The sequence below is a fragment of the Crocodylus porosus genome, unplaced genomic scaffold, assembly GCF_001723895.1.
Source record: "Crocodylus porosus isolate Cpor-Errol unplaced genomic scaffold, CroPor_comp1, whole genome shotgun sequence".
In the NCBI taxonomy this organism is placed as follows: domain Eukaryota; kingdom Metazoa; phylum Chordata; order Crocodylia; family Crocodylidae; genus Crocodylus; species Crocodylus porosus.
Genome location: NW_017728948.1, coordinates 68,666,772 through 68,693,839, shown reverse-complemented (window position 1 = coordinate 68,693,839; position 27,068 = coordinate 68,666,772).

Genomic DNA, 27,068 nt, shown 5'->3' with positions numbered 1-27,068 from the left:
AGTAAATAAATCATCTTTGTTTAAACTTCCTGTACAGCTCACACTCCACCGCCGCTAATCCCACCTGTTTGTATTCCAATTGCCACCCCGGCCCACCGTGACCTTGGGGCCCGATTCACTCGGTGTTCGGTTACCCTGACAATTAACACCTATAGCTTTCAGACCCTTGTCTATAAAATGAGGGTAATAATATTTCTTTTATTTTTGTTTATTTATTTATTTATTTATTCATTTCTTCTACCTGAAAGTCTGCATTCTAGAAACGGTGTAAACATATATGTATGCCTCCTAGCATAAATGTTCAGGTGTATTTGGATCGCACCTGCTGGTCTGGATGGGCACGTTTGCACATGATCCGGGGGTGGGGAGTGGGGTGGCACTTTAATTAGAGTGGCTCCCAGAGCTGCTTTAGTTAAAGCACTACTGCTTCTTGTATATTAGTGTCCCTGCAATTCAAAATGGTGGTGGGGGTGCTTGAACTAAAGCTCATCAAACAAGCTTTAGTTCAAGTCCCCCTGCCACCATTTTGAAGTGTGGGGACACTAATATATGAGATGCAGGAGGTTGTAATTACCACGCTCCAGCAGACTTGACCGAGTCTGCTCTGACATGCTAGAATCCCAGCATGTGGGAACAGCCTCTGCACTCATGTATAGGTGCCTGATAAACTGAAAGAAACAGCAACTACTGGAAATCCCTTGATTTCCCTCTCTGTTCCTCCAGACGTAAACCTGAAGTTCATTATTTTTCTATATGATCATGAACAGCTTCATTAGCAGATAAATCAGTAGCTTTTTATGTGTTTACGAGTTAAAATGCTGTTCTTGTCTTTAAGTTGTCACTTATAAGGATGGGCTAACAACACAATCACTGGGGGCTGATGGGGAAAAGAGAGAGTAAACATGTTCTGCTTGTGCTGGTCTCTCTACACAAATACTTTGATGAGCCTAATTTATACAAAGGAGTTGACTAACAAAGATAACTTATATTCAAAGAGAAAAAGTCTCTGATTTGTAAGTCCTCAAGTGTCCATATTGCTTATATTGATGTCTACAACAAACATACAGAATACATTTTCTGTTGGTGATTTTAAGAGAAGGTTCAAATCAAATGGGAAGTCTGAGAATACTGTAACTCTTGTTTTCTGTCTTTTAGTCATTATTCTTATTTACTTCAGCCTTTGGAGAGATTTAAAAATAGAATCTACATTCTTTAAGCAGTCTTTTGGTTTATATTCAGATTCAGTAGGCTCTCCACTGTTATTTTTTAAGAACTTGTTTCTCTATACACAAATTTAGACGCCAGATTGAAGCACTGTTGAAAACACATCAGGGTTCCACAGGGCGTTTTTCTCCTAAGGGATAAGCAGATATTTGTGTGCTAAGACTTTATTGCTGGATTCTCTCTTCTTCTCTACCATGCCATTTTTTAGAGAGAGCTTCACCTAATTTCCATTCTGTAGCAATCAAAAAAGTTTAAGAACCATGTTTTCAAAAGAGCTCGGCAACTCCCAATGAGCCCTTAAAAATTTAGCCTCAGTTGTGGGTCCTTAGTATTTCTGAAAGTCTGCGCCTTAAAACTCTTAGGAGTAACTCAGTGAAAGTTCTTGTATTCCATGGTAAGAGAATGTGTCCTAACTTGTTTTCTGGAACATTCAAGGAGACACGAACCTTGAATAATTTTAGTAGCTGCGACATGATGCACCTTATCTTATGTCCCAGAAAACAAAGTGAGAACTTTTTTGTACAACGTAATGTGTTTTGGAAGAAGATCACACACAGAGACACAAGCAGGGCGCATCTAGATGAGACACTAAATGCACAGTAGCCTAATTCTACTGTGCATTAGTGTGGCAGGCAGAAAATGTGCTAATGAGCTAATGTGCTGTAGAATCGGTGTACTGCACATTAGCATTACAAAGAAGTGAAGGAGCAGTTCTGAGTCAGGTTGAGACCTGTTGCCCAGGCACTTCCTTTTCCTTGCAGAGGTTTATATGGAGAAGTGGAGGATCAGTTGACACTCCTGTGATAGGGAATGGGCAGAGGGTTAGACCCTGATGGAGGTTTCAGAGCAAATCTGTCTGGGTAATTAACTGTGGGGTGACAGGTGGTTTTATTGGCTATGCTGAAGCACCAGGTTCAAGGCCATAGCCTGACACTTGGTAGTAGAGCATCATTCCTTATGCTCTGAGCTTCTGTGCAAGACCAAGCTTCAAAAATGCTGAAATTTCTGCATTGACCTTCAAAGGATGCACAGGCTGTGCTGGAAAATATTAAGGCAACAGGCCTCTCTTCATCCATATTTGTCAGTGCCACTTCCAAGAAATTAGAAATAAAATACTTGCCTTTATTGTAGCCACATGGATCATTCTGCGGCTCTACCCTGCCGCCTGTACTGCAGAGATGACTGGATCACCAATTTCAGGAAAAGGTAAAAACAAAGAAGGAAGGAATAAGGAATAGACTTCCAGATGAACCAGGTGTCAATGGATAGGAAACATTTTGTGTTTTTTCCAAGCTTAGGCTGATGTTTTGATAGGTTCATGAGGTATTGGATGCCCAGTTGCCATTCATTTTTCTTTTCTTCTCAGTGCCATGTTACCGACTCAAGGTATTTTGAATATTCTGATCTCTCTGTCTTCTTTTCCATGATTGTAGTTGTTCTATATTTTTGAAGAGGAGACAATCTTGCTATTTTCTAATGCTCCAAGCTATTAAAACAGTCACTTAACGTGTTTTGAGCTGATTTTTCAAGGTAATATTTTCTAACTCTCACGTTTATTATACTAAATTCATTGTACAATAACATTTTAGGGCTCTGTTGGCTAAGCAGAACTCACCCTTTGAAATATGCATGTACTGTCCCTCTATCCCTTAGTATTTTATTTCATGTTTCAGTAGCTTTGCAGTTTTCCACACTCAAATAATATTTTTGACCTTGAGCTGAGTTTTAATGTTGGAATTGCAAATTCATTCACATTTTCTATTCCTGGTTGAGATGAAGTCCCTAGGGATATAAAATGTTGTTATATGCCAATGGTACAGTTTATACTGTATAATATTTATTTAGGATTCCAGGTAACACTTTCTTAAGTCTTTAAGACTGCATGATAAAGGAAAAAAAATTCTTAGGACTTTGGCAATATTAAGCTGTCAATATTACTTGAATTTGACATTATTTCATATATTAACAAACACTGATATTGTATTAGCTATGAACTAATTGAACTAACTATACTACTTATAACTGTCCAGTGCATATTCTATTGGATATGTTTTAATACTGTGTCATTCATCAAATTATTCAGAAAAATAACCCATGCAAGGCAGGTGCCGACAAAATATGCATTGTTAGCAAGGCAAGTATTAGTATGCATTGAAAAAACTGCAAGTAATTAACAATCAAAGCACTGATTTTCAGGTATGCAGAGGATCTGCGGTTGCTAATACAGACCTCACTAGATTATAGGTTAATATGACCATTGACTAATACATAAAGAAATCACACAGAGGCTCTGCTAACAGCACAAATCAAAGTAGGCCCCAATGACTATGAAACCATGAATTCCATCTATGACATGTGGAGAAGTGCTGGAAAGTTACTCATTAGTTTAACAGGTACCTCCAGGCCAACAGGTAGAGAATTAATTGATAAAACCAGTACAGAACACCAAAAAAAAAAAAAAAAAAATCAGACTAACCTGGTAAACAGGTGTCCCTATCTAGTTGGAAGGGTTCACTAATTAGAGAGATGTAGGTTGTAGATGATGTCACCTAGGGATGTTTCAGTTATTGCTGAGAACTAAGATGTATAAGCTGGGAACATGAAATTGTTTTGATAACTGTATTAAAAGGGTCCTTGGAATGCTTAATACTTGGCTTAGGGGTTATGTTTATGCTTTTAACATTCCTACAAATGGAGCCAGCTAGCACCATGGACTGGATGGTCATGGGGTTAATGTCTAGTATTGTTTGTAGGCAATAAACTTAGCCAAGGTTCTTGTCACTAAGAACTGAAGCCTTTGGTCTCTCATTTTTTTGTAACAGTGAAGTCATTAGGGACTCAACATCTCAGGGAGTATCCTGATGGCACCACTCTGAGGACACATCCAAACTGAGGGACCCTGACATGACTGGTAACACCTAACCTCCGAACAATATTAATGCAGTCAGCTAACATTGACAAAATCCTCAATACTGGTGACTCCCTGGAGCCCTGCAGTTTTTCATTTCAGATGGATTTCATAGTTTTCAGAATTTCTAAAAATTGAGATTGTTGGTTACCTCAAGGAACTGCTATAAAATGTTGCATACAACAGAAATGTTAACTAGCATTTGGGAAAGGAGTATTTGAGGAAGGGCTTTCTAAACAATTTTTCTTTAAAATTTTAGAAATATTTTTTTTCAGTTATAGCAGGGCTATCTCCTTTAATACACCACTAACATGTTAGTGGACTGCAACTCTGAAGCACAATATCACCATCACCAGAAGTAACTCAAAGTCCTTCAAGTGAGATGATTGTAAATAAGAGCAGTCTAAGTATATGCCTAGAGAAGCTAGAACATATTGTTGGACAGGAGCTTCCTATTACATTTTTTTGCATATTGATAGTTTCTTCTTTTTTCTAAAATACTAACTTTCACATGTCTGGAGTTTGTTGGCTTTATTTAGGAAAAAAAAGAAACTCAACATATTTCAGTAGTAACATAAGAAGACAAGGAAAAAAAATTCCCTGTCTAACTGTGGTTTCTGACTATCAAGCAGTGGCCTAAGAGACAGACTTTCTAGGCATTTCAAATCAAGATGAAGAAAGCTATCTAAAAACAAACAAAAGACCCAAACTCCCCCCCCCCAAAATCCCACAGAGCATTCCTCGTCATGTAGCTGTAAATAAATCATTCCCAAAGTGCTAAAAATGATTAATATATTGATAATTAATCAATTTTGTACAAATTGATCCTGCAACTGAAGGTAACAGAGATGGCAATATAGGGGACATCTACATGTGCTTTTAAGAGTGACTAAATTTACTGCGCATTAAGCTACTGTGCAGTGAGCAATTTTTGGCAGGTGTCTACACATGCAGGGACTTGGTGCTGCATCTAGTGCCAAGTCCCTGCAGCCCTGTCATGTGTCCCTGTGGCCACTGGGACACAGCCTCTGGCCTCCGGCCACATGGCTGCCCCTGCCAGTGAAGGGCAGAGTCACATCCTCCTGCTGGTGACAGTGCTGGCCTCAGCAGCCCCCTCTCCCTGCCCCCCCACACCTAGGCCCCAGGACAGCCATGCACCTGTCAGTGGGGGCCAGGGCAGCAGATGTGGGAGGTCTTGGCTGACTCCCTCCTCCTGCACTCCCCACTCCAGTCCCCCTGCCCTTTGCAGCACTCACCTGTGGCCAAACAGCAGCTGTGGAAAGGGGACAGGCCAGGCAGAGGTAGCCTGTGGCCTGTCCAGGGGACACATTGGGCCTGCACTGGTCCAGGAAATGTACAGGCTTCAGTAGGCTTTTGTCTAGTGTGCCCCAAGGCACAAAATGTCTGCAGGCTTTTACAGCTTGCAAACAGGGGATCTCTTAGAGGCAGCCCATCCCTAGAGCAGGACAGGATCCTAGGCTGCAGCCCTGGGGCTCGCCTCAGGTTGGCTCCCAACTGGTTGGACAGACCCGGGAGCATATTCACTCCCAGATCATGTCTACATGTGCATAATTGTGCAGTAAATAACCATGCTTAAATGTGCTACCTGCATTTGCAAATTTAAGTGGGATTAAGGATTTTTATCACATAGAAAGTCCAAGCATTAGTAGATGTGCGCTTACTGTGCAGTTAACTAGGCTATTGCACAGTAACACATCTTGTGTAGACGTGCCCACAAGGTGAATCTTTAACTGCATTTTATAGATTCATAGGTTGGAGGCTGGAAGGAACCTCAGAAGATCATCGGGTCCAGTTCCCTGCAACAGGCAGAAAAGACAATTGGGGTCAGGTGACCCCAGCAAGGTGACCATCCAGTCTTCTCTTGAAGATTTCCAGGGTAGGTGATAGCATCACCTATGGAGGGAGTTTGTTCCACAGTCTTGGACACCCTAGCTGTGAAGAAGTTTTTTTCCTGATGTTGAGCCTGATACGGTCTTCCAGGAGTTTATGCCCATTACTCCTTGTTTTCCCCAAGGGTGCCCTGGTGAACTGTTGTTCACCTATCCCTTGATATACTCCCCTGCTGTAGCAGTAAGCCAATATCAAGCCCCCTCTTAGCCTTCTCTTTTTCAGGCTGAAGAGTCCCAGGTCTCTCAGCTTTTCCTCATATGGCTTGCTATGCAAGCCTCTAATCATATGGATGACCCTTCTCTGGACTCTCTCGAGCTTTGCCACATGCTTGTTGAAGTGTGACATCCAGCACTGCATGCAGTACTCCAGCTGCAGTCTCACCAATGCTGAGTAGAGTGGAAGAATCACTTCCCTAGTTTTGCTGGAGATGCATTGATTGATGCATGCCAGAGTATTATTTTCCTTGCTGGCAACAGTGTCGCACTGCTGGGTCATATTCATACTGTGGTCTATTATTACCCCCAGGTCCCTTTCATTTGTGGTGCTGGTCAGTTTGGCACTGCCAAGCCTGTAGGTGTGTAAGCGGTTTTTCGTCCCCAGATGGAGCACTTTACATTTCTCAGTGTTAAACTTCGTCTGGTACCAACTCACCCAAAACTCACCCAACTTACTAAGCTGTCTATATCCACCTGTATCTGCAGCCTATCTTCAAGCATGGCCACACTTCCCCATAACCTGGTGTAATCCATGAACTTTGCTAGTGAGCTCTTCACCCCCGCATCCAAATCATTGACAAAGATGTTGAAAAGCACTGGACCAAACACTGACCCCGAGGGACACCACTGGCCACTTCTAGCTGGTCACTTTTTTGGCCTGTCCTCTTTCCACAGCTGCTGTTTGGCCACAGGTGGGTATTGCAAAGGGCTGAGACTATGGGCTCAATGGTGAGACAGCTAGGTGGGTAGGGAGCTGGTTGTGGGGTAGGACCCAGAGAGTTCTAATGAATGTATCTGTGTCAATTTCCAATGAGAACATCATGGGATACTAGATCAAAGGCCTTTTGGAAGTTAAGGTATACAATGTCAACTTCCTCTCCCTTATCCAGGTGGTGAGTTACTAACCTCATCTTCTACAATCAGGTAAGACAAGACCTGTCCCCAATGAAGCCATGTTGGCTGGCATTCATGTTGGCTGGCCCTGGGGGGCTGTCTGCTGCTGGGCCAGGGACAATGTCCTACTGGCTTCCCAATCAGGGGCATGGGGCTTAGAGCTGAGCTCCAGTCTCCCAGCCTGAACTCTACAGTTGTGGGGCCTGGGCTGAGAGACCCTTATCTCCCAGACCAAGCCCCACAAACATGGAACTTAGGCTGGGATATTAAAGAACTCCCAGCACCAGCCCTCTGGTTGCAGAGCTGATGCTGGGAGATAAGTGTGTCACAGCCCAAGCCCCACAACTGCAGAGCTCATGCTGGGAGACAAGGCCCCCACTCCTCAGTTGTGATGGTGGATTGTGGGCTGGCAGATATGGATAAGCTATGTCCCACCCCATGGATGGATAAATGGGAAAAGACTTTATTCCCAGTCAAGCATCTACAAGAGCATTATGGCACTAATCTTGAGTAAATTTGCTACTTGCATTTGCAGGTAGAAAATTTAATCAGAATTAGGGAGGTTTACTTGATAGTAAGCATGTGCACATGTAGACACACATGCTTACTTTGCAGTAAACTATTCTACTGTGAAGTTAAGTATCTCATGTAGACATGCCCAATAAATAGAGATAATACATCAAGATTTGATGGTTCTCTGACCAGATTTGGTTTGTGGACAGTTCCACTCATGTTCTCAGAATTTGTATTAATTGAGTCTCAGAGTTCCTAAAAATAACAACAGTGGGGGATAAAAATAGTATTTAGTAGCATTAGAGAAACCAGAGAAGGAAAATACCAGACACGATGATACTGAGCTTTCCTTCTGGAAAAATGACATCACTTTGTGCCTGCCAACTGGTACCCACTTTGTAGTTAAAGACCTGGATATAAAGTATGGTTCTAGAGTGGTGGCCTAGGATTTAAGGGACCTGTCTTTGGTGCCTTGTAAAAGGGATAATAGCTTCTCCTAATCTCAATGGGCTGTTGTGATAATGAACCATGCAAGACATCGAGGTTTTAGAATTACCTTAGATATTGTCAGTGTCCTCCTTACTCCCTCCCCAGTCACATAATCATTTTTAGAAATACTGCTGTAGATTTTTTTAATAGGAAACTTCTCCTTCCTGACATCTTTGATAAGCAGTAAAGCAGGTAATCATTATTGTTGGCTTCCAGGTTAGTCCCCATGGGATGAATGCAGCAGTTTACACTTACTCTCTATTGTTTTAAGCTCTCAGGAAATCCAGGTACATATTTCTGCAGTCATTAAAATTGCTTCATGTTTTGAAGTTTTTCTTCTCAGCCATCATGTTTAGTGACTAGCATTTTTTTAAAGCAGGTTGAAATTTTAAAAGCAGCTGAAATGCCTGTCTATATACTTCAGCTAGTTGCATGCCCCTCATTTCCAAGCCCAGGAAAAACTGCTCTTAAGGTCAACCATATCTTTTAAAAACATACTGCTCTACACCTAGCAGACATTTTACCTTTCCGGCACTAATTATTTCCTTCATTGCCTTTTGGTACTGAAGCTACTTTTCATTCAAATTTGCTTGCACATTTTATTAAATCTTTTGTTCTCCATTTTAAAATTAAAGGAGATGGCAGTCATTTACACTGACTGTTAGTTGTTTGTTTGGATTTCGTATTGAAGGAGAATTATGTTTTACCTGTTTGTCTTGTTTAGCAGTCATTCTTCAGCACAGCAAAATCTGGAATCTTTCTGGGCTACTACACTCAGTTAAACTGTCTCCTGTGCTTTGACATCTCTGTTTATTGCTGAAAACTAGCCTTATCTTCCATAGAAGGCAGGATATTGCCATAAATTGTTGTTTGAGTCAGGATTTTTATATCACGACCTCTCCAAAGTTTTACCATTCCATCCATCTAATGGGAGAGGTAAAGAGCTATTATTTGGTTTAAAAATCAACACATAGTACACGTTGTGTTGATTTTTAAACCAACATCGTACATGCCACAAAATTGACCTTTAAAGCAGTTTAAATGCCCTTTTGTACCACTTTAATGGCTTTGCTGTTTGCACATTCAGCAGCGTATTCCACTTCGATGGCGTTACTGTTTGCATGCTCGGCGGCATATTCCAATTTAAATGACTTTGGTACGTAGCAAGATAAAACACCTCCAGGATGTTTTAGTTTGCTAACTAAAAAAGTGCAACAAGTGCAACAGTGCATGGGGCACTGGAAGCTGATGCGCTCATGGCTTGGTAGGCTCTGCAGCTCAGGGGCTGTGGGACCCAGTGGCAGCACATGCAGGCAGGCTCCACTGAAGAAAAAAAAAAGTGGTGAGTCTGATTTTTTTCTTTTTTTTCCCTCTCCTTGGAGCCTGCCTGTCTACCTGAGCTGTGTGAAGGCCTGGTGATTCCCTCTGCAGCTGCAGGGGGCCAATACTTCCTTCCACAGCTGTGGTGACCCCCGGGACTGCCCAGGCTAGGTGCCAGTGGACTGGTGCCACCTGGGGCCCCCCACATAGCTCAGGGACCGCTCAGCCTGCCAGCAGCTTTTCATTCCCCCTCCCGCCCCGCACACCATTGAAGACGCAGGTAAGGATCAGGCCCCCACCCTTGTGTATACACCATGGGGGTTTAGTTCTGTTTAATGCTCCCTAAATTGAAGTGGTGTTATTAAAAACCCACCGTTTCAATTTAGGGAGAACTAAACTGAATTAAACCCCAGTGGTGTGTACACGCAGCCATAATCTTCAATTATAAAGTAAAGCTACACAGTTCTTTAAAGAGCAGAGGTTTTTTTAATGAGTGCCTAAAATTAAATATGTGGGGTGAAATTGTTTAAGATGGCAAGTGGCTTAAATACCAACTGCCACTGAATTTCACTTCATGCCTTGAAACTCTTTTGACAGTTTTAGCTGTCAGTCTATATTTGGGTGTAGAAATGGGTGGGTACATTTTCAAAGGCGGTGAATACATGCAACTTCACTTGAATTTAGTTGTAGCTTTGAATGTTCAAAGGTACTAGGAGCCATACAAAAATAGCTGAATATAAATGTAGGTGCTTTATTTTAGGGTTCCATGTTTGAGGATATTGGCTCTGGTGGTCTGATCTGTTAAAAGTTGGCTTTGAATTGATGAAAAATGTCATCATAAAAAAGTCTTAAAAGCATAAGCAGAAGATTTGGAACAGTGTGTTTAACAGCAATTTTCTTGTCTAGCAGGATGTCAGTTTTGGCTAGGGGAGTGCATTTTCTATGATGGCTAAACAAGTAACAATGCAAGAAATGCATTTTTTTTTACATTGATGACCAAAAAATATGAGGGTCATTGATTCCAGTGATAATCTATATGCACTAGACATGCTGGAAAATACCTATTTTCTATACTGCAAAGGATTATGGACATTTAGGTGGCACTGATGAAAAATTACAAAATAAGTTGGCGCTGCCTATTGCTTGTATAGAAATAATATTCCTACCAGTCACAGCAGTTCATCAGGCGTGAAAGTACAATAAAGGGTAAGGCAAAAAAGAATTATTATAGCATTTGTCAGTAATGTGTCTGAACCTGAGAGGCTGTGCAGATGGATATGCAGATGTGTGGAGACAGAAGATTATTTTTCCATCATCTGGAGTAATCTCCAGAGTAGCTAGTAATTTCCAACAGGGGTTAGGAACTGCCACATTGCAGTCCTTTCCAAGCCATTGGTGATGGCAAAATGGAGGGGACCAGCAATTTGTTTTGCTAGGATTATGCTGTGCGAGCAATGATGATCTATGTTGCTTTCCAAATAAATTTGAAAGAGATGAATAAACGTAAAATTTCCGTCGAACATGTAACTAAATACCAGTGGCATAATGGCATGGCTTGGGGCAGCTGCCACCCACAGAGGGAGTGGTGACTTCTGGTTGCTGCTACTGGTGTGCAATTGTGCAGCTGCTGTCACACCTTTTTAAATGTGCCCTCCCCATCCCCCGTCAGCTCCTGGGAGCGCTACCCTGGTTGCCTTGGGCTAGTTATGCCAATGGTAAACATTAGAACCTGGTGATTATTGATGCAATATGCTGTCCAAATAGTGAAAGCCTCATTTTATTTGATTGTTGCACACTTGGGGTGCATATAGGTATTGTTGCACCTGGTCCACATTTATGCGGTTTACTTTAGGCTGCCTAAACACAGACTAAGAGTCGCGTGGGGAACCCAATGTAAATAACTCAGGGTGGAAGGAAGGGCAAGTGGGATTGGGTGGACTAACGGATCCAGGGGGGAGAGTTGGTGTGTCTGGCAGGGTTAGCAGGATTGTTGAGGCCTGGCAGGTCTGTAGGAACATGTTGGTAGGTCAGTGGGGTGGGGGTTACTTGGTTGCAGGGAAGGAAAGTTGGAGAGCTAAAAATAGCCAAATCAGGGTTGAAGGGTGGGGATAGCACAGCACTAGGACTGGGGCAGGTGGATGGGCATTCCTAACCCTGGGACTGTACTGCAAATATAGGCAGATTTTTAGAATATTGGGTTAACCCTTTCCTAGACTGGATTAACCCAACCTCAGTCTAAGTTAGTGCACTTCCTACGGTGAACTAACTTACATGATGTACACCATTTCTGTGGCAATTCAAGCCCTCTGAATACCTGCACATTTGGGCAATTAGACTGACCTAACCATAGTTAGGTTGATCTAAATGTAACATCTGTATGTACTCTTGTTATCCAGGAAAGTCAACTATTTCCATGGAGGTTTCTTTAGTTTAGTTTACTAATCTGGTGACTATTTAAAAAAAAAAAAATTCAGTTTCTTCATTTTTGTGAAGATAAAGTAGTTAAATATTGTGCAAATGCTTAATGGGCATGTTTACACATACATTTGATCTGGTTTAAATTTACTCTGGTGTAAGCCCCACACACAGCAACCACCTCTCTGGCCACAGTGCTCTGCCCCAGGGACACTGCCATGCAGCTGCTGCCAGCAGGAACACCAAGGAGATGCTCCAGTGTGCCTACTGGGGATTCCATCACCCTTGTGGGCCTCCGGTCTCCTCTGGACTTGCAGCACCAGCCAGGATTGATGCTGGCATGTGGTCCACAACACCTGGGATCATGAGTGGTGTCTGGACTCGTTCTGGCTGACTCAGGCCACCTTCTGGGATCTCCTCCAGGAGCTCCAGTTCAACCTGGAGCAGAAGAACACCAGCATGCACTTGGCCCTCCATGTGGACACTGGGTTGGCCTTTGCACTGCTGAAGCTGGCCATGCCCACCAGCCTCTGCTACACTGGACATCTGTTCAGTCTGGGCAAGGCCACTTCTGGAGAAGCTATCCTGGAGGAGTGTGGTGCCCTTCAGGACATACTGAGGCACACTGTGCTCCGTATTGCCTGGTGGTAGCGGCAGAATTTCCCCAATGCATTGGGGCCTTGGATGGGACCCACCTCCCCATCACCTGCCTGCCCCATGGAGAATGGCTCTATTACAGCTGTAGGGGATTTCACTCCCTGGTCCTGCAAGCTATTGTGGATCACCATGGAACATTCATGGATGTGAGCACAAGCTGGGTGGAAGCACACACAATACCCACATGTTTTACAACTCCAGCCTGCTGAGCCTGGTGGAGAGTGATCACATCTCACCAGGGAGGCTGGACCTGCAGCTGGGTGCCATCATGGTCCCACCCCTGATTTATCAGAGATCCCATCTACCTGCTTTCATCCTGCCTTATGCAACCTGAACCTCACCAGGACCACTTTAATCGCTGACTGGAATGGACAGACAGGCTTGTGGAGTACCCTTTCGGCCACCTCAAGGGACACCCTGCCTGCCTCAGGGAGGCTGCACCAGAAACAGAATTGGGCCCATGGCTGCTTTTCAGTTCTGGAGGCTCCTGTGGCTGCCAGGAGGCTGCGGCCACCTGGAAAGGACCTGGCTGAGGGACAGGGGATGGTGAGGGCCTTGCACAAGGTCCTGGAAGCCTGGGCAAGCTCCATGAAAGTTTGATCAGGTGTTTGAGGGTTGATGCAGCCATGGCCTAGCTATCCCCCCACCTACAGCCAGCCCTAGAGGCCGCTGCCACCCTGGAGGGAAGAACCGCCCCCCCCCCCCCCGCATTCAGTGCACAACCCCCTGGAATCTTGCCTGCCTACCCTGGGGTGAGTGGGGAGGTTCCGCCAGAATAGCATCGGTCCCATGGCTGCTTTTCAGCTCTGGGGGCTTCTGTGGCTTCCAAGAGGCTGGGGTCCATCTAGGAAGGGGCTGACTTACCCCAGGAGCAGTGCAGGGGGGAAGCAGGGGCTGCTGGGGCAGCACGAGCCAGTGGGAACCTTGCTACCAGTGTTGGTAGCCCTGGCAGGCTGCACAAAAGTTGGATCAGGCACCTGAGGGTTGGGGCAGAATTGGGCCAGCTAGCCCCCCCCCCCACCATGTCTGGCCCTGGGAGACACCACTACTCCAGAGGGAAGGGCTACCCCCAAACCCCCAAACAGCACAGCTTAATGCCTGGGCAGACCTGGGAGCAAACTTGCACAGTAACTAATCCCACTTAAATTTGCTAGTTGTATTTGCTTTACTGCACAGTAGAGCTAATTACTGCATAGTAAGCACCACTGTCTACATATGCTGCTTCTTACTGCACGGTAATTTGCTCTAATTGTGAGTAAATGGCCTACCTGTAAATACAAGTAGCAAATTTGCCTGCAAGAAATTACTGCACAGTAGGGCACATGTAGATGGTTGACAAGGAGAAAATTGCTCCCAGACTGCCAGAAAGCAGGGGGTGGGAGATTTCTTCCTGCCCCTAGGAGCTGCCTGCTGCTGAAGTAGGCTCCAATGGGGGATCACAGTCATGGACAATGTCCCTCCTTCCCTGGCAGCATGGAGCTCTCAGTCATGATTGTGGAGCAGGGGCTGGGAGATGATTGTCTCCAGCCCCCACTCTGGGAACACAAAGTTGGGGTTGCAAACCAGTTCCTAGCCCCTGCTCCATGATTGTGATCACAGAGGAGGAGCTGTAAGTTCTCTGCATGAGTAGGGCTCCCAGCCTAGCCTGGAGCTGGCTGAGACCTGCCCCTGATTAAGACTGTTTTCATTAAATTGCAGAAGCCAGTGACTACTGCAATTGTTGCTCTGGACTACTTATCCATACATGATCCACTTGCTTTTCTCTGTAGCACTAGTTTAGCATAGCATGGTTCAAAGACTCCTGTTAATGTTAAAGATTATATGACAGGAGACACAGTGGGATCTAGCAATTACTTCTGTGTGAATTGGGAGTTAGGAGACTGGAATTCTGTTTTCAGACCCGCCGTAGGCCAATTCCAGGATCACCAGGGATCCGGGTTTTCTGTTTCTCATGGAAAAATGGAGAAAACCACAGATTTCCCATTTTAATTGGAGAAAACACAGATTTTCCCTTTTAGCACGGAAAGCTGTGGATTTCTCCCTGTTTGCAAAGAGCTCTGCAGGCTGAGTTCCAGCCTGCAAGTGCTGTTTGCAAAAGGGGAAGGAAAGCCCCAGCCCTACCTAGAGTGGGAGGGAGAGGAGGAAAGCGTGGGACTTGATGCAATCACTTACCAGAGGCTGCTGCAGGAGGAGGATCAGTCTTCTTTGTTCATGGAGATAAGTGGAACTTGGGGGTTGTGGGGCAGAGCTGGGGGAGAAGCTGGTTGGGGGCTGAGGCAGCCAGGATGTGTTGGGGTAAGACATGGAGTGCCTGCCAGCTGGTGCTGGTGGCCACTGCTGCATGAGCAGAGGTGTGGTGTGGGGGCAGCTGCTGGCAACAGTGCGGTGGTGGCTGCCAGCAGCAGCGTGGTGACAGTGGTGCCCACTGTGTGCCAGCACCACTGCATCGCCACCACCATGCCTTGCGCTGCTTGCCCAGAGCAGGGCCAGGGGGGCGAGGACAGCAGTGCCCCTCTGCACATGCTTGCCTGGCCAGGAGGCAGTGGGGGCTCACACATGGTAGCCGCCACTGAACCCCACGTCCTGTGTGTCTTTCCCACCACTGGCCACAGGCAAGCAGCGTGAGGTGCAGTGGTGGTAGTGTAGTGGCAGTGGTGGCTGCCATGTGCGAGAACCCCCTCCCTTTCCCGCCCAGCTGGGCATCAGTGTGTGGCCTGCAGAGGCCCCATCCATGTCTCCCCCCAGCACACCCTTGCTTCCTCAACCCCCATCTGGCTTCCCCGACTCCTGGCTGGGCAGCACATGTGTGGCCTGCAGAGGGGCACCACTTCCCTTCCCCCCCCGCCTCCCAGGAGCAGGCACAGAGATGCACTCCTCCCTCATTCTCAAGCTGTGCCCCCTCCTCATTTTCCCCATTCTCTGGATTTTTTATCAGAGAATTTGTGATTTTTTTATACAAGTACTATCCTGACGCAGCATTATTTACTGTGTAGCAATGAACATGTAGATCCTGCTGGGGTGCTGGGGTATGAAGGTGCTTTAGTATGGGCTTCCTGCCAGTTAGTCCCATAGTGAAGCACCCTTGTGCCCCAGCATGTGTAAACACAATGCTGAGAAGCAATAAACTCTGGTGTGATAGTCCTTTGTACATTTCCCTTCTGGACATTGATATAACAGAAGCCCCTTCTTGCCTGCAGCCCCCCCGCCCAATATGTGAATTTCTTTTCCTTCAAAGTATTGGCAGAGACCTAGCTCACTCATTGCATGGGTGTGGCAAAGCTCAGAGCAAGCCAAAAAGCTGAAGTAGCTTTCTGTAGGAGAAATATAGAAATTACATCTATATCTACATATCAATTAAGCTCAGTGTCACTAAAGAAAACAACCCTCCCCCCCCCAAATATCTACTGCAAAGACTGTAAATATGTCCTGGTGTTAACTCACTTACTGTCCACAGTAGCCTTTGATACTCATTACATCACATTGCATTTTTATATATTTCTCACAGTAAATTTTTATATTTCATCTGTCTCATTTTTACCATAGCATTTTATATCTTATATTTTATACTTTTAAACCCTTAAGGAATGTACTCCCTGTAGAATGAAGTTATACCCTGGACCATTGTTAAAAACTGCATTGAAATTGTAATTGTAAAGTGATAAAATCTGCTATATTGGGTGGTCCCTTGAGTGAATGCGAGCAAATGTGATCATCAATAGGTAACTAAGTGACAATAGTCTAGCCAAAGGAACTCCATTTTAAGCTAATCAAGGTAAAGAACTGATTCCTGGAAATGAGCACCTACCCTATTGACTATTCCTGACTTCCAAAACTGCACTACCAGCAGGCAAGACCCCTGTGAGTAACAGCTGTCAGGTACTACTCAAGACCCACGTGGGACAGCAACCTCTGGATTAGGCAGCCAAGATGATGCTGGACAATCACAAAAGTCTGCCAGAAAGATAAAAGGCAGTGAAGGGTGACCCTCAGTGGTGCTCTCTCATCCAGCACCTAACCTATGGAGACAGAAGGACAAGCAGGTGACCCCCTTCTGGAGAAGACATCGCCTTGAAGGAAGCTGACCATCAACAGCAGACTCCAGGGCCTCAGATAGGTAGATATACTGACATCAGTACTCTCACAATCACTACAACAGCTACTATAAACTATACCACATGGGTTTTAATGAGTGAGTGCATGTGTGTGTGTGTATGCTAAGGTGACCAGCACCACCCATAACTCAAAGTTTGCATTTATGGTTTTATTGCTAACTTCACATCCCATTCGATAAACTAGAATTGATGATGATCCTGTGAGTTGGTCCTTTGTAGCCAACAAAATGCTCCACAGTTTATTGCTTTGCATTAATTGCATGTATAGATGCACCCACTAATATGAGCATTCGTGTCTCAAGAAACTTAGTTTAAAGAAAGAGAATTTAATGAGTATTTGTACAGTGCTTACTAGAATGAAGCCCTGCCCCCGATTAATCCATTTATTTGCTATTATAATACAACTGATAACGCTAGTTCACAATGTGAAAATAGCCAAAAATATTCCATAGAGTGACACCTGTTGCAAGTGGAGATGACTGCACATTGCATGCAAAATCCTGCTAAATTAACATTTTGGATATTGAGTTTTTCTCAGATGACTAGTGAAAATATAATTATGGAACTTATTTAGCCCAAGTATTTTGCAAGCAGGTAATAGTTTTGGGTGCCTCAATTTTTGGGTGTGCTTTTGTGAGACACCTTAAAGGGTCTTGTTGTTTTTATAAAGTTCTGAATATTTGATATTTTTAAGACATGTCAAGTTGGGCATCAGAGATAACTAGTTACTTTTAAAATATATTACGTATCCATTTTGATTCTTAAATTAAGTGCACAATTATGATTTAGATGTAGGCAATGTCAGAAGGTAAGACAAAGTAGATATTTAAAGTAGATGAGTACTGAATTGATTCTATTAAGTTGTTAAGAATCAACCAGTGATGTGCTTTCTGCATATACAAAGCATGAAGACAGTTCTGTCATAATCTACTGTTACCTGAGTCACATTTCTTCATGCATTTATGAGAGACTGAGGGTGTGTACAGAAGTTCACTGCATTCAGTTTATGAGTTCATGGCTTACTTTAAGTTACATCATTTTATCAATTGAGAGTGGTGTGTACAGGCATTTACTAGTGCCTGGAGCTGCACAGAGAATCCAGTGTAAGTAAAGTGGTTGGAGGAGGGGATAACAGAATCAGTGAGGCTACTTGGTCTGTGGAAGGTTGTGAGTCTAGGGGGCTAGAGGGTCTGTGAGAGTGGAGGTTTATAGCTCTCAGTGGGGGCTTGTCTGTCTGAGGATGTGGAAGTAAAGGAGCTAAAAATAGGTTAGTCAGGGTCAGTGGTAGGAAGAACACAGATATGGCATGAAGTAAGCAGGTGGGCTTTCCCAGCCCTAGAGCTGCTCTCCAAGCCTGTGCAGACATTTGCTGGATCAGGTTAACACATTCTTGGTCTAAGTAAGTTCACCTACACAGTTTATTCACCTTAGTTAGGTCAACATAAATGTAATATCTGTGTATACCCTAAAAGTGACTGGATAGAAAAACAGAGAAATGGAAGGGGAAAAAAAACTGTATAACCTAGAGCAGATAAAAGGGTTACTCTTTCTTGGAAATGGGGATGAGCATTGTTTGCCATTGTCTTCACCTACCAAAAGCTTTACACAGGTATTTAAGCCACACAAATACAAGGAAGGTCCAAGGACTAGTTAGTAGATTCAGGAGGAAGGTGTTCTTATTATGGAAGTTCTGGTACCACTCTACCTATGGAGTTGGATCCTAGGAAACAGACAGCCCATGAGAATAAACTTCCTTTCTGGTATTTGAGCATGCATATTGATACATAAGACACTTGACAGCCTTGGGCCCTTGGCTATGAACAAGAAAGATAATTGGGTTTTCAGTGTTTATTTAAAAACCCATTTTCTAAAGCACTATATATTTTTGGAAAGCTTGACATTTTAAACCCATGAAAGCCAAGATAATCCCAACAGGGAACTGATCACAGTGTTTATCACAACTCAGTGTTTATCACCCCATTAAGAAAACAACAGAGGGACTTTACCAGGTACCTGTTGATTCTTCCTTTGTCACAGCACAGACCATAGCCAGCATGTGGTCTGCTAACTAATGCACAAATTCCTGTCAGCAAGGCAGAAGGGAGAGGGGGATTCCTGTTCAGCAGGCAGTGGTGTGTGTGGGGTCGGGGGAGCAGCCTGCAAGTCTCTGCTGGAGCTGTAGCCAAGGAGCAGAGAGGAGGGGCGGGCTCTGTTGTGGAGCAGAGAACCCTGCCCAGCCCAGAGAGCATGCCAGGATGGTGGGGGAGTCTGATTTATGTTAAACCGGCAAGGGGTCTGGGACAGACATTGCATAAATCAGTTTGACCCAAATCAGTTAAGTATAATACTACATTCAACCAGATTTATCTCAAGCTGGTTTCAGCCATTTTCAAATTGGTTTATGTGCACTGATCATCTGTTCTGTTACAGGTTTAAACCAGTTTCTGATCACTTAAACTGGTTTATGTGTCATGTCTGTCCCTAGCCTAGCAGTTTAAGAATCTTACCTCTAGTGAAGAATCAGACCAACAGATAATTGACAAGCTATATCAATCTTACATTAAAGCTCTTTGGAGCTGATTCTTATCTCATGTATGCCTTTGTACACTAGTATAGCTCCACTGCTTTCAGTGAGCGTACTTCTAATTTAGCCTGTGTGTATAACAGATGGGGCTGTGAAGTGATGTGGTGGTGGGCCAGACTTCCTGACAGAGAAAACTTTCAGCTCAAAGAAGCTAGAAACCTTGATATATAAAAAAGAAACTCTTTTATCAAGACTTTTTAAAATCTTAGCTTTTGCTAAGAAAGTAATATGGCACTTTTTAAATACCACCCACAAAACAGCTCTGTTTACAAACTGGCATAATCACAGTTTATTTTTCCAGATAGCAATTGAAGAAGTATGTCTTTCCTGCTTGGCCCAGAACAGACATGTAAGTGGGTGGATGAACTAATGTTCTAGAAAAAAATTGGCCATAAAATGAAATTTACGTATTCCCTAAAGGACAAAACCGTTATGATGTGGGTTGTTTTTAAGTTTTTGTGGCTGAGCAAATGGTGTCAAATTAAGTCAGAAGAATTATTCATTAGTGACTGACAGGTTTTTCTTTTCTTTTCTTTTCTTTAAAAAATCAAATTTATAAAAATGTCTTTGATTTTTCTCCTTTTCTACTTTGGAAGGAGGAAGTCTGTCCCTCCCCTGCCCCAGCACAACTCTCCTTGACAGCTGTCAGATAGCAAACCCAGAGTGAACCGGCTGTCTTTTGATGTTTGGGCTCTGGCCATGATGGGGGATCTTTACCAGCGTTCACCTGGGGCTGCTCCCCTACAACTGCAGCAACAGTTGGGACTCCGGCAGTGGTTGGGGGTACTTTCCCTGCTGTATTGCTGAGGCTCCGGCCACAGAAATCCCCAGTACCATGGCCAGAGCTTGGAGCTCTCAAGACATACAGGGTGGGGTGGGCAGATGTTCCCTCATGCCACACTTCAAAGCTGTGGGCTCACACCCTACCTGTAGTACTGCAGGCATAAGGCCCTGAAGTGCCACTGTGGGGTAGGGGTTGGGGAATCTCTAGGATATAAATTGATTGGGTATTACCAGAAACTTCAGCCCTCAAATTGTTGTCATTTTCATCGTCAGAATGTATTTTAGGTGGCTGCAGGATGGATCCAGGTCATAATTTTTTCTCTACCCATGAATCCCTCATCTTGAATTAGTCTTATGTCACTGTGTGAGGAGAGAAAACTTCTAAGCTGGAAAACATTATCACAGCCTCTTCCCAATAGAAATTGTTGGGTTATGAATCAATTGTGGAAGTTGAGGAAGAACCCTTCTACCACAAAGGGATAATAGCGGTAGAATGGTGTTAGAAGAACCGTAAGAAATTTCTCAGGGTGGTATCCTTTGGACAAGAAATGGTTTTATTAAAAAATGCCCTGATCATTGTGATATTCAGTCATATATATGTAAGACCATGAGTCATGAATGGAACTAAAAGAGAAATGACTTTTCCACTGACAATGCCACAACCTTCAACTCTTAATAGTTTAGGGAAAATTCATGTCCAACAAGACCATCTTATATATATAAGAGGATAGGGAAAAGGTCCATCTATTTTCTTTTCAATTTATTTTAACATCATTATATTATCTTCCAGTTAGCCTACTTTAAGAGCACAGAAGCTGTCCTTAACATATATTTATCATGTAGCTTTTAGGCCAATGTTATATATGTTTGTATATCACAATGAGGACATGTACACATTTGTAATAACCGATGTATGATTATGAGTCTTATTTTAAGCTGTGTGATTGTAAATTGGGCCTGGCTTTTGCACATAATCGCCAGTGCTGGAGATCTGATCTAGGTTAATTTGCGGAGATGGAGGGGCAGATGGGATTGGGGAGGGTCTAACAGTGTTACTGGGGGGAGGGTTGGTGGCATAGTGGGGGTTGGTGGATCCATGGGTGTGTCTTCTGTCTGGGGAAAGGGAACTGGTTGGGCTAAAAACAGCCTGACCAGGGTAGGAGGTTATAGGAAATACACAGCCCCATGATAAAGTGACTGGCTAGGCTTTCCCAGGCACTAGGCTGCACTCTGAATGTGTACGGATGTTCATTAGATCAGGTTAACATTTTCCCAGTCTAACATAGTCCACCTCCTCAGGTGAACTAACTTAGATCCGGCCAGCCGTTTTTGCCTGATAAAACATCCCTGAACATCTGTACAGATCAGCACATAGATAGACCTAACTCTAATTAGGTCAGTCTAAGTGAAACATCTGTGTGTACACAATGTGTTCTTTGCTTGGTGGAATGTATTCCTCAAAATGAAAATTTTCATTTCTCTATAGGGAAAAATACTATCATATTCAATTCTATAAAAAAGAAATATCATTGCTGCAGTGAATGAATATTTTTATGCATAGGCAGGCAAGGTTTGTTAGTTTGATTGGATATCTTTTATTAGACCCATTGAGTAGTTGGAAAAAAAGTTCTTAGCAAGCTTTTGGGCTCAGTCACCTTTTGCAAGGCATAGGGAGTCTCTGCTGGTCTGATACTCCATGGAATGAGAGAAGCTAAAAGTGTGGTAGGATGTCAGTGAAAATGGAAATAAGAAATAAGCAAGAGAAAAGGTAAAGCAGGGGAGGGGAGGGGGAAAAGAGCAGGGGGAAAGAGAAAAAAGGGTCAGAGAGAGACAGCATTGATAAAATACAAGGTTGAGAAGGGTCTGTCTGTGAAAAAAGGAATAGTTGGAGATCAGGAAAGCAGGAAAGAGAGAAGCTAAAAATGTGACAGGATGTCAGTGAAAATATAAGAGTATAAATTAGAAAAACAAAAGGTAAAGCAGGGAAGGGAGGGCAAAGAAAAGCAGGGGACAAAAAAAGCCAAAGAGAAAATACTATAATGGTAATAATAAGGTAAAAAAGAGGCTGTAAATATAAAGGAAATGGTAGGGAATCAGGAAGAAAAAGGGCAGAGAGGAGGGAGAGGGGAGGGGAGGGGAGGGGAGAAAAGGTGTGGGGGAGAGAGATGTGAGAGGTCAGGTTAGGCAGGTACTAGGTGAATCAGATGTCAGGCAGGTTGTAATGCGACATAAATCCAATGTCTATATCAAGTGCATGATTTTTAGTATCCAGTAGGTTGATGAAGTAAAGTTCATAGGCTCATCTACAAAAGGTGTGTTGTAAGTTCCCGTTGTGGATTAGAACTGAGAGATCAGACAGGGAGTGATTATCCTGAAAGAAATGTGTCCCCACAGGTAATTGCGTATTCTTGTCTTTGATAGATTTCCAGTGGGCATTCATTCTGGTGCAGTTGTTGCTTGGTTTCTCCTACGTATTTTCAATCAGGGCATTTGGTGCACTGGATGAGATATATTACATTTCTGGAGGTGCAGGTGTAGCATCCAGGAATGATGATGGCTCTGTTGTGGGGTGTAGTTACTGTGGGGGTGGTGGAGATATGTTGGTAGGTTTTGCATTTCTTGTCCTGTTATGTTCTGGATCTTTTTATGCGTTATATTAGAAAAATGACAAATGATTTCTTGAAGTAAACAAGCCTGAACCTTCAGTTTTGAATGCACAGTCTTTTTACATAGGTCCAGATCTATACTCCAGTGAAGTTTAAAAAAACAACAACTCTATCTTTGACTAAGCTTTGAATGAAGCCCATAAATACTTGCAGTTTATATCTTAATTATCTGTAATCTTTTTAATAATGAGCCACATCTCTCACTGGGAGCCTGAGAATTATGGGCAAACATCTTTTCTCTTTTCAGATGCAGAAATCATTATTTAAAAAAATCACAAAACAATGATAAATAAATAAATATAACAAGAAAACGATTGCCTGTTTGTGTAACTTTCTGTTTAAAATGACAAATGGTTAATGGATAAGAGCTAGACTTGAAAAATAAACTTGGCAAAATTTAATATAATTTGCAATTAATGTAGTGCTCCATACGTAACAAGAAAAGGGAAGAATCATTGCAGAATTAAGAGAATTTTGGCTGATGAATGTTGTGCTTTAAATTCTTGAAGCACTCTCCTTTAAATATAATATTTTTCAACTTTCTGTGATGAAAGGGAGAAAGGTCTACAATGCAAACACTTCAGAAACAGGGAACATTTTGGCATACTTATTAACATACTTTGTTTTGTAGATAATAAGAACATTGCAAGCTGTTTTGGTCTTTTGTCTAAAAATTCCCACCAGAGGCTCTTTTAAGCTGCCATGGCTTTCAGTGACTGATTCCTGTGGAGCTCAAGTCTGGTTTTGTTGTAGTTGTCAGCTGTTTCTCGTGCTTGTTGGTGCTTGCATTGCTATCAATGGGAACCTAGCCAAAGTCCTAAGAAATCCTCTGGCTTTAGGTGCTTTGCCCCTTTGTGACTATAATTTGGATCATCTTGTCATTGAAGGAAGCTGTCATTTTGAAACTCATCATATAATGACATAGATTAACTTGCATTGCCCCATCCTGACTAGAAATGAAATGGAACTAATGACTGGCATATGGTAGTGGAATGAACAACTGCAGTAGATGAATTAGATCAGACCTTACTGTCTTTTGAAATTTTCAACAAGCCAATAATCAGCAGCAGTCAAGATTCCACCTAGGTATTCTGAACTAGATTATGGTCTAGAATGGCAACAAGACACAGTTTCATCCTTACTTGTTATCAGTTAGCTCATAAAAGATTTAAAGGGCAGCTTCCATTTCTCATGCTGCTGCTTCTTTTGTCTAAGACCTGATGCGCAGCAAATGGCATTAGAGATTATTTATGGAGATCAGCTGATGAAAAAGGCGTTTCTTTTGGTTAATCTGAACAGAAGTTACCCAAGCAATCTTAACAGACAAATGAAGAGCACAATGCACCCATACATCTAAAAAAAAATAGAACCTTGGTTCTGATCTGATTCAGTTTGTGTCTTACCTTCCCAAAAATAAAGGAAACAAAAAAATAGTACAGAAAAGGTTTCCCCTTATTTAATCTATACCATGTAAAATAGGTGGACAGTAACATGTTGCATTCCTACAGCAGTTTCATCTGGGGATGAGAAAATAATATGCTTGTATTATTTATCACCGTTAATAAATTACGTTCCACAATGTTTCTATAAAATAAAAAACATCCCATTATATAGGAAGATCTCTAAATGACAGTGAGAATTAGGTAGCATTGAGAATAGAATCTAGCTTTTGTTAATGTTCAGTTTTCTGTTTTAAGAGCAACAGCACTCTGCTTAATTAGGAGAGGGTTAATCAACCCTGCTATGATTTGAAAATGTTATATCTTTTGGGAGTGTCTACATGAGACACTTTACTGCGTCTTTAACTAATGTGCTGTGCAGTACGGGCACACATCTACACGTGTGTGCCCTTATTGCACAATAAAAATGGCTAAACGTGACTAAAAATGGTTAATCATAATTAAAGTGCAGTAATGCACGCATAGATGAAACCTGGCACTAACTTTACAGCTGAATCTGCCTACAGATCCAGAGCCCGGCAGGCCGCAAAACCCGGAAAGCGGAGTCCGGGGACCGATCCGGAGCCCGGCTCGCTGCAAAACCCAGAAAATGGATTAGGGGAATGGATCCGGAGCCAGGCTGGCCACAAAACCCGGAAAGCGGAGCCCGGGGACGGATCTGGAGCCCGGCAGGCCACAAAACCCGGAAAGCAGAGTCCGGGGTAGCCACTAGGTGGCTTTCCTGAGGCCAACCCCAGGGCTCCTGGATGGCTGTCTTTCCTGCCCCAGGTCTGGGCTGCTCTCTGGCAGCCGGTAGCTGCAGACTATAAAAGCCTGTGGCGATTTTGTGCCCTGGGGCACACACACCAGGACCTTGGAGCACTGCAGACCCTGTGTGCCCTCTACACAGGACCCAAGCAGCCTTTGCCAGTCTTGTCCCCTAGCTAGAGCCTCTGCTTGGCCACATGTCAATGACAGCCTGCTGCACCCCCTGCCCACCCCTGAGATTTCCCTAGGGCTGCTGCCTGGCTGTTTCTGGCAGCAGGGCCAAGCATCTTCTCCCTGTTGCTGCTCACCCCCAGCAATGTCTCCTGTGCTTGCAAGTCCTGTGGCCCATTTGCCTCTGCCATGCAGTTCCCAGTTCCCAGCCATGCCCCTCTGCCGAGTGCTCCTGAGTGGTGTTCAGGGCCAGCCACACAGCCACATAGGGACACAGAGAGATGGGTTCCTCTTGTGGCCCCAACTGGACCCAGGAGGAGATTTGCAACCTTGTGGCCCTCTGGGGGGGGAAGTGGAGATTCAGAGGCAGTTTGTGCATGGAAAACTCTTGAACACACATGTTTATGAGGCCCTGTCAGGTGGCATGTGGGAATGAGGGCATTCCTAGATGGCATGGTCTGCTGTGTTCAGCACCCTACCCTGCCCATCTCCCAGGCTGCTGCACCAACCAGCAGCTTGGGGAGCCCTGGCCAGCGGCTGCCTCACCAGATCCGCATCCCTAGACTCTGTCACAAGGAGTGGCCAGGCATAATATTGCTGGCTGCCAGAAGTGTCAGCTTCTCCCTCGGGGTGGGGAGCAGGGCCCTGGCCTGGCACTGGCCTGCTGCACACCGTGGGTCAAGGACGCTGGGCACAGCCAGATGCCATTGTTAAGGGGAGGCACACACTGACCTGTCAGCTTCACCAACCCCGGACATGTGGTATGTCCCACACTAGGGGAAGGGCCGTCCCTGCCCCTGCTCCCCCGCTCCCCCACCAAATCTGCCCACACTCCCTTGGTCCCGGGTTCCTTAACACAGCACACAGAAAGGCAGGATACAGTTTAAAACTTTATTCAGTAGCCTGTGCCCCTGCAGCTGGGCTAGCACATGCCTTCACATGCCAAGGAAGGTGCTGATACTGGTGGTGATGTCCTCCTCACCAGTGGGGGGCAGGGATGTGTAGCAGTGCCACAGGTAGCCCTCCACATGATGACAGAGGTTGTGGGGCAGTCAGCCTTGCCTCCCATGCTGTCTTACCACAGGGTCCCAAATATGTGCCTAGGCTCCAGAAAAATCAGCAACAGCAGGGCACTCCTTAGCCTGCACAAACAGCTTATTGTGCACCACTTGGGGTACATGCAGCAGGGGCATGCTTGGGGTGCATCAGTGGTGTGGCACGAGGCTGGTCCCTGGGCACCTCCTCAGAGAAACCTCCAGCAGGGAGGGCAGGGGTGCAGCCAGCCCCTCACTTCAGTTGTTTGGGAGCCTGTGTGCCCCATGCCTGAACATTGTCGCCTGGGTGGCAGAGCAGCAGAGTGGTTGGCCTGCAGGGGTCCAGTGGGGTCTGAAGCCATGGCAGCAGGTGCTCCCAGCAGTCTGGTCTGCCCCACCCTGGGAAGGGGGCAGGGGAGGCGGACTGCCTGTGGTGAGCCCCCAGCAGGCCGCTGGCCCTAGGGGAGCAAGTGGGGATGGGGGGCTTGTCTGGTGGCTACCTGGGCCCAGGCCTGCCCAGCTGACTTACCATAGTCCCTGGGCACCCACACAGCTTGTGCATCTGTATGGCTCCAGTGCTGGGTGGAGGTGACCTTGAGCCTGCATTCCCTCTGGGGCTGGTGGGCTCTCCCCTGCATCCAGATGTTGGACCTGCATAGAGACTGAAGACTTTTGTGAGAGTTGGCAACATTTCAGAGATAAGATGCTCTGCTCCAGGGGCCATGCACTGCCCGGCCTCAGGCCCCTAATCTGAGGGTCACCGCCATGCAGGACTGGAGCCATATAGTTTCATAGTTAATAGGATTAGAAGGGAGCTGAGCAGATCATCAAGTCTGATTCCCTGCTATGGAAAGAAAGAGTACTGGGATCAAATGACCCCAGCAAGGTGATTGTCTAGCCTTGTCTTAAAGACCCCCAGGGTAGGAGCCAGCACCACTTCTCTTGGAAGTTCGTTCCAGATCCTA